Genomic DNA, 12334 nt, shown 5'->3' with positions numbered 1-12334 from the left:
CGGGCGGGATAAGAGGGGTGATTGGGGTTGCGAGGTGCACATTCAACCACCAGGGGAGCCACCTTTGGGAGGACAGACGTAACAACAAGGGGTGCAGGACCAACAGGAAGTCCAAGGCGGAAGGGGCCGCAGAATAAGCCACTATCCTGCTGCCAGGGTATACAGGCGGTGAAGCAGCTACGTCAATCTGTCTGAGGTGCAGTGCCATAGGAGGCTCCGTCTCTCAAGGGAGACAGTCAACTATACCTTTCAGATGGTACGCCCTGAGATTCCCGCTAACTGTGTGAGTGGACACCCCATGCCAGTGGCTCTAAAGGTCACAGCTGCTCTCAACATCTATGCCTCTGGCTCCTTCCAGGGCTCGGTGGGTGATTTTTGCTGTGTCTCCCAATCAGCTGTCCACACTTGTGTCAAGCAGGTGACAGATGCTCTGTTCAGGCGTGCATTGACCATCATCCACTACCGTTGGGACCAGGCCAGCCAGGCAGAGCGAACTAGATGCTTCTCAGCCATTGCTGGCTTCCCCTGTGTCCAGGGTGCAATAGACTGCACACATGTGGCCATCAAGGCGTCAGCAGGTGATCCCGGTGCCTTCGTCAACAGGAAGAGCTTCCACTCCATGAACGTGCAGATAGTGTGTGATCACAGGATGCAGATTCTACAAGTCTGTGCAAGGTACCCAGGCAGCTCCCACAATGCCTACATCCTCAGACACTCCCAGGTGCTGGGCCTCTTCAGTGCTCTATCCCGGCTGGATGGATGGCTGCTGGGTGACAAGGGCTATCCCCTCAGAAAGTGGCTCATGATGCCTCTCCGCCATCCAAGAACAGAAGCTGAGCAGCAGTGCAATAGGAGCCACGGCTCCACAAGGGCTTTGGTGGAGAGAACCATCAATCTTTTGGACCACTCAGGGGACGCACTCCAGTAGCCCCAGATCGTGTGTTGGTGATAGTGGTTGCATGCTGTGCTCTCCACAACCTGGGAAAGGGGGGATGCAGTGGATGATGAAGACGTCAACGCAGTGGCTGCGGCTGCACATGATGAGTCCAACAGTGAGTCCGAGGATCAGCATGCACAGGGACATGCTGAGGGGGTAGACGCTGACCCGGTCATACTCCAGGGAGGCAGGGACACCCGGGAGGCTTTAATCCAACGAACTTTCAACTAGAACACCACAGATAGACCTCCAACAAAAGCCTGTGCTGCAGGCTCCATACTCGATACCTGAGTGCTAAATCTGCCTGAAAAGGAACAATAACTAAGGGCCTTGTCAATAAAGCTCAATGTGACACAACTCACTCATAAAGTCATGAGTAACCATCCACCTGGAGAGGGAAAGAGGCACCCTCATCCATTGTCACACATCTAAATTTAATGATATAACAAAATGAACTTAAGGAAGCAAAATGACAAAGGTATTAAACAGCACACCAGCTAATCATAGCCTCATTGCTGGGCAACATAAAGCACCAGTGAGAAATCCATGGTGAGCCTAAGGCGCCTTAAGTTTATGCTTTCGGGTGCTACGTCTATGTGCTGCGCCTCGCTGGTACTGGCATCTGAGACAGCCTGCTCAATGTGCTGTCCTGTTGACCTCGATGACTTTGGCGGACGTCCTCTGGCCCATGGAGCACGTGCTGGCCGCAGCTGGGAAGGAGCTGGCATCTCCCCAGTCGTCGCAGCCTCATCGGATCCCACCGTCACTGGCAGAGGGGCAGAGGAGCTGCTGCCCTCATTCGGAGTGCCCTGAGAGGAGCCCGCAGAGACGACAGGCAGCTCGGACCTCCCTGCTCACCGTTGATGGATGGGCACCGAGCTGGGATGCTTGGTGCCCAAACCATCTCCCACGCTGGCACTGACCATTGGCGATCGGCTCGGCATCCACCCGCGCCCATTCCCGAACAGCCCGCCCAATGGAGAGAAAATTCTCCCCCAGGTCACGTTTCAGTATTACTTTAATTTTGGTAGTGCTTAACTCAACTAGCCTTGAAATAGAAACAGAGAAAGCTGCAAACACTCAACAGGTCAGGCAGCACCTGTACACAGAAACAGAGTTAACATTTCAGAGCGATTCTGCCTGGCATCTGAGCATTGCCATAATTTCTCCTTTATCTTACAGATTTCCAGCATCTGCAGTTTTTTGCTTTTGTAACCAATGTTGTTTATGTTAGCTTTTGTCAGCTAACATTGAATTCTGATGGAGTTGTAAGATTTTGGGGTTCAGGACCACAGGGACCTAAATAGACAGTCGACTAGTCATAATTAAGTTTAAGATGGTTTATTAGGTTTATTAAGAAACAACAATTTACATATGATACATTATCTAATTAGGAAAAAAAGTACACAACCCATAACAGCTTGTGATAACAGCATTCACTCTAGTTGAAGTTTTATGTAACTCTTCTCTCAATCTCTCGATCTTCCCCCTCAAGGAGGCAGCTGCCCAACAAGCACTGCCAACTCACCACGACCTCAGCAGCCCCTCAGCTCATTGCATCACCTGGAAGGAGTGTTTGGGGTCTTGGATGGTAATGAGAGAGGAGGTAAAAGAGCAGGTGTTACATCGCCTGTGTTTGCATGGAAAGGTGCCTTGGGAAGAGGACAGGGTGTCAGAGATGATTGAGAAGTGGACCAGGGTATCAAGGAGGGAACGGTCCCTTCAGAATGCTGAAAGTGGAGGGAAGGGGCAGATATGTTTGATAGTGGCATCACACTGGAATGCACCTGAAATGGCAGAAAATGATCCATTGAATATGGAGGCCGTTGGGGTGGAAGGTGAATGAAGACAAGGGGATCCCTACTGTGGTTCTGGGAGGGAGGAGAAGGGGTGTGAGCAGAAGTGCGGAGAATGGAACAGACATGTTTGAGGGTCCTTGTAAACCATGGTGGGAGAGAATCTCCAGTTGATGAAAAGAGGAGACATCTCAGAAGTGCTATTGTGGAAGGTTGCATCATCAGAAAAGATGTGACAAAGACAGAGTAACTGGGAGAATGAAATGGAATCCTTATAGGGCATGCCATGGGAGTCAGTGGGCTTATAATGAATATTAGTTAATAGTCTATCACTAGAAATGAAAACAGAGAAGTCAAAGAATGGAAGGGAAGAGTCGAAGATGGACCATGTGAAATTGAGAGAAGGGTGGAAACTGAAAGCAATGTTGCTGAAGTTTTCCAGTTCAGGGCAGGAGCAGGACATGGCCCTGACACAGTCACCAATGTACCAGAAAAAGAGTTGACAGAGGAGGCCCAAGGAGGGACAAGAAATGCTTGACATATCCTACATAAAGGCAGATTATGAGGAAAGGTTGGGTAGACTAGGCTTGTATCCGCTGGAGTGTAGAAGAGTAAGAGGCGACTTGACTGAAACTTGTAAGACCCTGAGGGGTCTTGACATGGATGTGGAGAAGATGTTTCCTATTGTGGGGGAATCTAGAACTAGGGGTCTGTATTTAAAAATAAGGCATCGCCCATTTAAAATAGAGATGAGGTGAAATTTTTTCACTCAGAGGGTCATGAGTCTTTGGAACTCTCTCCCTGAAAAGGTGGTGGAAGCAGAGTCTTTGAATATTTTTAAGGCAGAGATGGATAGATTTTTTGGTAAGAATGGAGGTGATGGATTATCGGCGGTAGGTGGGATGCAGGTTCCAGGTTACTATCAGATCAGCCATGATCTTATTAAATGGTGGAGCAGGCTCAAGCGGCTGAGCGGCCTACTCCTGCTCCTTGCTCATATGTTCGTATAGCTGGGGCCCATGCAGGCACCCATAGCAACACCTTTTATTTGGAGGAAGTGAGATGAGTTAAAGGAGAAATTGTTCAACGTGGGAACAAGTTTAGTCAAGTGGAAGAGAGTAGTGATTGATGGAAATTTGTTGGGCCTCCTTTTCAGGAAGAAGCAGAGATCCCTCAGGCCATCCTTGTCGGGGATGGAGGTGTAGAGAGATTGGATGCCCATGGTAAAGAGAAGACGGTTAGGGCCAGGAAATTGGAAAGTTTTAAACTGACATTGGGCATCAGAACAGTCATGGATATAGGTAGGGAGAGACTAGACAAGGGGAGAAAAAATAGAGTCAAGATAGGAAGAAATCAGTTCAGTGGGGCAGGATCAGGCTGAAGTGATAGGTCTACTAGGGCAGTCCTGTTTATGGATCTTGGGAAGGGGGTAGAAATTAACTGTACGGGGTTGGGGAACTATGAGGTGGGAAGCCATGGAGGGAAGATCACGGGAGGAGATGTGATCAGTGACTGTTCTGGAAACAACGGATTGATGTTTGATGGTAGGGCTATGGTCCAGGGTTAGGTAGGATATGAAATCGGTCAAGCGACAGGAAACAGAGATTGGTGCTGAGCTGTCGTTTTCAGGCTGGAGAAAGGTATATCGTGAGGTTTCCCAGGGGTTGACACCTGAACTACTCCTGTTTGGGTATATATATATATATATATATATATATATATATATATATATATAAAATATATATTAATGACCTAGGGCTGGTTTTCTGGCCCTGCCCGCCACCGGGATTGACCCGTCTCACCCAAAGTCAATGAATTTTTGGCTGGTCTACCAAATCTCCCGTGACGGGTCCCGCCATGACAGGGCTGTAAAATCCCAGCCCTAGACTTGGGTGTACAGGGTACAATTTCAAAATTTGCAAAATACACAAAAGTTGATAGTGATAGATTTCAACAGGATATGGATTGGCTGGTGGAATGGGTGGATATGTGGCAGATGAAATTCAATGCAAAGAGTGAAGTAATACATTTTAGTTAGAAAAACAAGAAGAGGTAATATAAAATAAAGGATACAAATTCAAAAGGGATGCAGGAAGAGAGAGACCTGAGGGTATTTGAGCACAAGTTGTTGCAGGTGGCATGGTAGGTTTGAGAAATTGTTCAAAATAGCATACAGGATTGTGGAGTTAATACACAGAGGCAGAATGCAAAAGCAATGAAGAATCTTTATAAAATACTGATTTGGCTTCAACTGGAATATTGTGTCCAATTCTGGGCACTTTAGGAAGGATGTGATGGCATTGGAGAGTGTGAAGAAAAGATTTATGAGAATGTTTTTAGCGCTGAGGAAATTCAGTAATGTGGGTAGATTGGAGAAACTGGATTAGCTTCCTGAGAGAAAAGAAAATTGAGAGGAGATTTTTTAGAAGTGTTCAAAATCATGAGGGGTCTGGGCAGAAAATATAGGGAGAAACTGTTTGCATTATGGTAAAAGGATCTAGAATCTGAGGTCACCAATTTATGGCAATTGGCACTGACCTCCCTTCCATCATAAGGTCAGAAGTGGAGATGCTCACTGATGATGGCACAATGTTCAGCACCATTCATGACTCCTCAGACACTGAGGCAGTCCATGTCCAAATGCAGCAAGACCTGGACAATATTCAGGCTTGGGCTGACAAGTGGCAAGTAACGTTCGTGCCACACAATGACCACCTCCAACAAGAAATAATCTAACAATCACCCCTTGACATTCAATGGCACTACCATTGCTGAATCCCCCACTATCAACATACTGAAGGTTACCATTGACCAGAAACTGAACTGGACTAGCCATATAAATACTTTGGCTACGAAAGAAGGTCAGAGGCTAGGAAACCTGTGGTGAGTAGCTCGCCTCCTGACTTCCCAAAGCCTGTCCACCATCTACAAGGCACAAGTCAGGAGTGTGATGGAATACTCTCCACTTGCCTGGATGAGTGCAGTTCCAAAAACACTCAAGAAGCTTGACACCATCCAGGACAAAGCAACCCGTTTGATTGGCACCCCATCCACAAACATCCACCGCCGGTGCAAAGTGGCAGCAGTGTGTACCATCTACAAGATGCACTGCAGCAACTCACCAAGCCACTTAGACAGCACCTTTCAAACCCATGACTGCTACCTTCTAGAAGGACAAGGGCAGCAGACACATGGGAACACCACCACCTGGAAAATCCTCCCCAAGCCACTCACCATCCTGACTTGGAAATATGTCACCGTTCTTTCGCTGTCACTGGGTCAAAATCCTGGAACTCCCTCCCTAACAGCACTGTGGGTGTACTTACACCACATAGAATGCAGTGGTTCAAGAGGGCAGCTCACCACCACCTTCTCAAGGGCAATTAGGGATGGACAATAACTACTGGCCTAGCCAGCGACACCCACATCCTATGAACAAATAAAAAACCAGCAACATGAGGACATTTTTTTTACACAGCGAGTCATTAGCATCCAAATGCACCGGCTGAGTGTCATGGAGGCAAATTCAATTGTGGCTTTCAGAAGGGAATTGGTTAAATACCTGAAGAGAAAATAATTTACCACACTATGGGGAAAGATTGGTGGAGTGGGACAAGATAAGTTGCTCTGGAAGAGGGCTGACACATGCACAATGGGCTGAAATCCGTCTTCTGTGCTGTTAGCTGAATGAAATTTTGATTCTCAAATGCATCTGATTCAAGGGACCAGTGTTTTTAAAAGAATTTTTTTATGTCCGACAAAAATTCACAAAAGTAAAGATTGGAATGAACATTTCTTCTTCTAGAAATTCAATCCAATCTTAGATTATGTTGATAAAATTGTTCCAAATTAACGTTTTAAAAAATCTCCCTTACAGCACCAAACACATCAAATACTTCAGATACGATCTATACACTTTATTGTGGCTATAATGTCAGGCATTGAAATGCTGGTTGAAAATATGTGTGATGCTGTATTGGAAGTGAAGGGTAGGAACATTATCAGTGCTGCTACAAGTAAATGAAAACTGATCCAAGATCAAATTATACATATTGAGAAGTAACAGGAAAATATTTCCATAAATAAGGCAAAGATAATTGATATTTATTAAGATACAATCAATGTTGAATTTGGTTAAGTTGTGAAGCTAATAGAAAGATTTCCCGGAAAGAGAAATGGAAAAGTCTTGGAAATGGAAGGATAAACGGGGAGAGTAGAAAGGATTCTTTTGGAAAAGGTATTTATAATATGAAATGCATAATAACAAGTGGTCAATGGCTTGAGTGGCCTGAGTCAATCATGGCATTTGGAGAGAATAAATTATCATGTAATAAGAAAACATGCAGGAGGGAAACAAAAAATGTTAGATTTGAGTAAATAATTTCCCTTGAAAACCAGCCTGATGTATTCAGGGTAATGATTTAATTTGGCACATGTGGGAAACTGCTATTTGTTGATCAATCTGCCATCCTGTTCAATTTTCCTTCCCAATTACTTCATTCTGCAGCAGCTGGTTTTCTGTTTCCCTGAAAGTGAAAATATCCCTCTTTCATTTCTGATTCAGATGTTACTTTTTGTGCAATGTATTGTTACTTGTCCAATGAAAATCCAAAAGAAACAAGTATTCTAATCCAAGTTAATTGTGTATTCATTGTGTCTAATGGAATGTAGGTGTTGGGCATTAACTGAGGGTTCACTTGTGCTCCTATAAACAGGAATACTCTACCAGTCTTGGCTCATTGAGTAACGTTCTCACTCCTGAATCAGAGGGTTGTGGGTTCAAGCCCACTCTGGAAACTTGAGCACAAAAATCTATAAACAGGAACAGAGAGAAACTATGGTGATTGGGTTAGGAGGCGTATGTTTGCAATGTCTCTCTCTATCAATAGATGCTTATTAAAGTGTGTAAAAATTGCCTATAATCCTGTCCTTCACATCTGATTTCCTGGAACATAGCAAAACCTAATTCTCAAGAAGGGATTTTTCTTCTTAAAATTAAATCTAATCTTGAATATTTCTTTTTCTGTGATTTTTAAATTGCCATTCCTGAATGACATTCATACAGTTACTTCCTGATATTTAAACTAAATTGGCAGGTGGGTGGGTACCAGCATATAGAAGTAGGAAAGAAGAATAAGGTGCTTAAAGGAGTGAGGGTGTTGGATAACACTAGAGAAGGAAGTAATACCATATTAGATAGGAGCAACCCAACAAGGAGTACGAAGAATACAAAGAAATGTTTAGAATACATGTATGTAAATACACAAAATGTGACAAATGAGGTTGGTGAGCTACAAGCACAAATAGCTGTGCAGGAATATGATGTAGGGGCAATAATGGAAATGTGGCTGAAAAATAGTAAGGACTGGTTGCTTAATAATTATGGATACAATGTGTGCAGAAAAGATAAGGAAGAGAAAGAGGAGGGCTGGCAGTACTGATTAGGGAAAACATTGTTGCATTGAAAAGAGGGGATGTCCTTGAGGGGCCAAGCACAGGAACCATTTGGTAAGAGTTGAGAAGCAAAAATGTATCATCCGACTGAGGTATTCTATGTCACCAAGTAGTGAGAGAGATAGGGGAGCAAATCTGTCGGGAAGTCACAGAGATATGCAAGAATTATAGAGTTGTGATACTGGGGGACTTCAATTACCCAATGATTAATTGGGATAGTGTTACAGTAAAGAATGGGAGGAATTTCTGAAATGTGTTCGAGAGAACATCCTTGACCAGTATGTTCTCAGTCCAACTAGAAGGAGGGATTGCTGGATCTGGTGTTGGGGAATAAAGTGGGCCAAATAACTGCGGGGGAACACTTGGGTAAGAGTGATCATCATATCATAAGGTTTAGACTAGTAGTGCAGAAGACCAAGGAACAATCTAAAGTAAACTTCTAAATTGGAAGAGTGTTAATTTGAATGGGATGACAGTGGATCTACCAGAGTAAAATGAAACCAAGGACTGACAGGAAAAACCTTAATGGAACAGTGGGTGATACTTAAGGAGGAAATGCTTCAGTACAGGCCAGGTAAAAATTCAACAAGATGGAAAGGGAGGGGAACCAAAGCCAGGAGATAAAGAATAGGATGAAACAAAAAAGATGGTGAATTCTTCAAGTGAGAACCAGACCAAGTACTATAAGTTGAGCAGGGAAGTGGAGAGGAAAATAAGACTGGCAAAGAGGGAATATGAGAATTGAATGGCAGTCAACATAAAACGGAACCCCAAAATCTTCTACAGGCATGTAAATACTAAGTGGGTAGCAAAGTAGTATCTATTAGGGATAAAGGTTGATATATGCTCAGAGATGCAGAGAAAGGCTAAAGCACTTTGTATTGATGGTTACTAAGAAAGAGGATGTTGGCCAAATAACTGTAGAAATGGAGATGGTAGAAGTAATGATTGCAATGAAAATTTATAGGCAGGATGTGCTGAAAGGCTGGCTATGTTTAGAGTGGTAAGTCATCAGGTACTTTTGCATCCCAGGTTTGGCATGGAGATAGCTCAAGGGCTTGTCATAATCTTCCAATGTTCCCTAGATATGGACAAGATTAGGTTGAAGAAGTTGGGGTTGTTCTGCTTGGAGCAAAGGAGGTTGAGAGGAGATGTGACAGAAGTGAGTAAAATTATGATAGCTTTAGATAAAATAGTCGATGAACAGCTGTTCCCATTAGCTGATGGGACAAGGACTATGGGACACGTATTTAAGGTTTGGTGCAAGATGTACAGGGCAATTAGGTATGGATAATAAATGCTGGCTTAGCCAGTGACACCCACATCCCATGAATGAATTTAAAAAAAAAATAGAGTGGATAGCCTCACTGGGCACCATAGATTCATAGAGTCATAGAGGTCTACAGCACAGAAAAAGGCCATTCGGCCCATCAAGTCTGCACCAGTCAAACAAGTACCTAACTATTCTATTCCGATTTTCCAGCACTAGGCCTATAGCCTTGAATGCCATGGCATCGCAAGTGAACATCCAAATACTCCTTAAATGTTATGAGGGTTTCTGCCACTCCCACCCTTTTAGGCAGTGAGTTCCAGATTCCCACCACCCTCTGGGTGAAAAACTTCTTCCTCATATCCCCTCTAAACCTCTTGCCCCTTACTTTCAATCTATGCCCCCTGGTTATTGATCCCTCCACCAAGTGGAAAAGTTCCCTCCTATCTACCCTATCTATGCCCCTCATAATTTTATACACCGCAATCATGTCCCCCCTCAATCTCCTCTGTTCCAGGGAAAATAACCCCAGTCTATCCAATTTCTCCTCATAACTAAAACTCTCCAGCGCAGGCAACATCCTGGTAAATCTCCTCTGCACTCTCTCTAGTGCAATCACATCCTTCCTATAATGCGGATTCCAGAACTGCACACAATACTCTAGCTGTGGCCTAACCAGCATTTTATACAGTTCCAGCATAGCCTCCCTGCTCTTATATTCTATGCCTTGGCTAATAAAGGCAAGTATCCCATATGCCTTCTTAACCACTTTATCTACCTGTCCCGCTAACTTAAGGGACCAGCAGACATGCACACCAAGGTCCTTCTGATCCTCGGTACTTCCCAGGGTCCTACCATTCATCGTGTATTCCTGTGCCTTGTTTGTCCTGCCCAAGTGCATCACCTCACACTTATCCGGATTAAATTCCATTTGCCACTGATCAGCCCATCCGACCAGCCCGTCTATATCCTTCTCACTATTTACCACCCCACCAATTTTCATGTCATCCGCGAACTTACTGATCAACCCTCCTACATTCAAGCCTAAACTGTTTATATATACCATAAACAGCAAGGGACCCAACACCAATCCCTGTGGAACCCCAGTGGACACAGGCATACAGTCACAAAAACACCCCTCGACCATCACCCTCTGTTTCCTGCCACTCAGCCAATTCTGGATCCAATTTGCCAAATTGCCTTGGCATGGGCTCTTACCTTCGTTATCAGTCTCCCATGTGGGACCTTATCAAAAGCCTTGCTGAAGTCCAAGTAGACTACGTCAAATGCATTGCCCTCATCTACACAGCTGGTCACCTCTTCGAAAAATTCAGTCAAATTGGTCAGACATGACCCCCCCTTAACAAAACCATGCTGACTGTCCTTGATTAATCCCTGCCTCTCCAAGTGTAGATTAATTCTGTCCCTACGAATTGCTTCCAATGGTTTCCCCATTACTGAGGTTAGACTGACCGGCCTGTAGTTCCCTGGTTAATCTCTTCCTCCCTTCTTGAATAACAGTACCACATTGGCTGTTCTCCAGTCCTCTGGTACCTCTTCTGTGGCCAGAGATGTATTGAAAATTATTGCCAGCGCACCTGCTATCTCCTCCCTTGCCTCACTCAGCAGCCTGGGATACATTTCATCCGGGCCTGGAGATTTATCTACTTTTAAGCCTGCCAGACCACTTAGAACCCCCTCCCTTTCTATGATAATTTCTTTAACTATATCAATGTCCTTTTGCCTGATTTTCATACCCACGTCGTCCCTTTCACTTGTGAACACCAACACAAAGTATTCATTTAGAACCCTACCTATGTCTTCCGGCTCCACAAATTACCACTATGGTCCTGAATGGGCCCTACTCTTTCCCTAGTTATCCTCTTATTCTTTATGTATTTGTAAAACTTTGGATTTTGCTTTATTTTATCTGCCAATGTTTTTCATGCCCCCTTTTTGCTTTCCCAATTCCCTTTTTAAGTTCCCCCTACACATTCTATACTCCTTTAGGGCTTCCGCTGTTTTGAGCCTTCGGTATCTGCCATAAGCCTCCCTTTTTCTCTTTATCCAATATCCCTTGCATATCCCTTGACACCCAGGGTTCCCTGAGTTTGTTGGTCCCACCCTTTGTTTTTACTGGAATATGTTGGCCCTGTACTCTCCCTATTTCCTTCTTGAATGAGTCCCACTGCTCTGATGCAGATTTACCTAAAAGTAGCTGCTCCCTGTCCACTCTGGCCAAATCATATCTGATCTTATTAAAATCAGCCTTCCCCCAACTTAGAACTCTGATTTCTGGCCCATCTTTGTCCTTTTCCATAACAACCTTGAATCTAATGGAGTTATGATCACTATCTGCAAAATGCTCCCCCACTGATACCTCTACCACTTGCCTGGCTTCATTCCCTAAAATTAAGTCCAGGCCTGTCCCCTCTCTTGTAGGACCTTCTACGTACTGGCTTAAAAAGCTCTCCTGGATGCATTTTAAGAATTCCGCTCCCTCTAAACCTATCACACTATGACTAAACCAATTGATGATGGGGAAGTTGAAATCCCCCACTATTACTACCCTATTATTTTTATGCTTCTCTGAAATTTGCCTACACATCTGCTCTTCTATTTCTCTCTGACTGTTTGGGGGCCTATAGTACACGCTCAGCAATGTGATTGCTTCTTTTTTGTTTTTCAGTTCTACCCATATGGTTTCATTTGAGGAGCCTTCTAAGATGTCATCCCTCCTTGCTGCTGTAATTGATTCCTTGATCAATATTGTGATACTCCCTCCTCTTTTACCTCCTTCCCTGTCTCGCCTGAAGACCCTATTTCCTGGAATATTGAGCTGCCAATCCTGTCCCTCTCTCAGCCATGTCTCTGTGA

Source organism: Cetorhinus maximus, chromosome 11 (genome assembly GCF_964194155.1).
Source record: "Cetorhinus maximus chromosome 11, sCetMax3.hap1.1, whole genome shotgun sequence".
Taxonomy (NCBI): Eukaryota; Metazoa; Chordata; class Chondrichthyes; order Lamniformes; family Cetorhinidae; genus Cetorhinus; species Cetorhinus maximus.
This window is presented reverse-complemented; position numbering follows the sequence as displayed.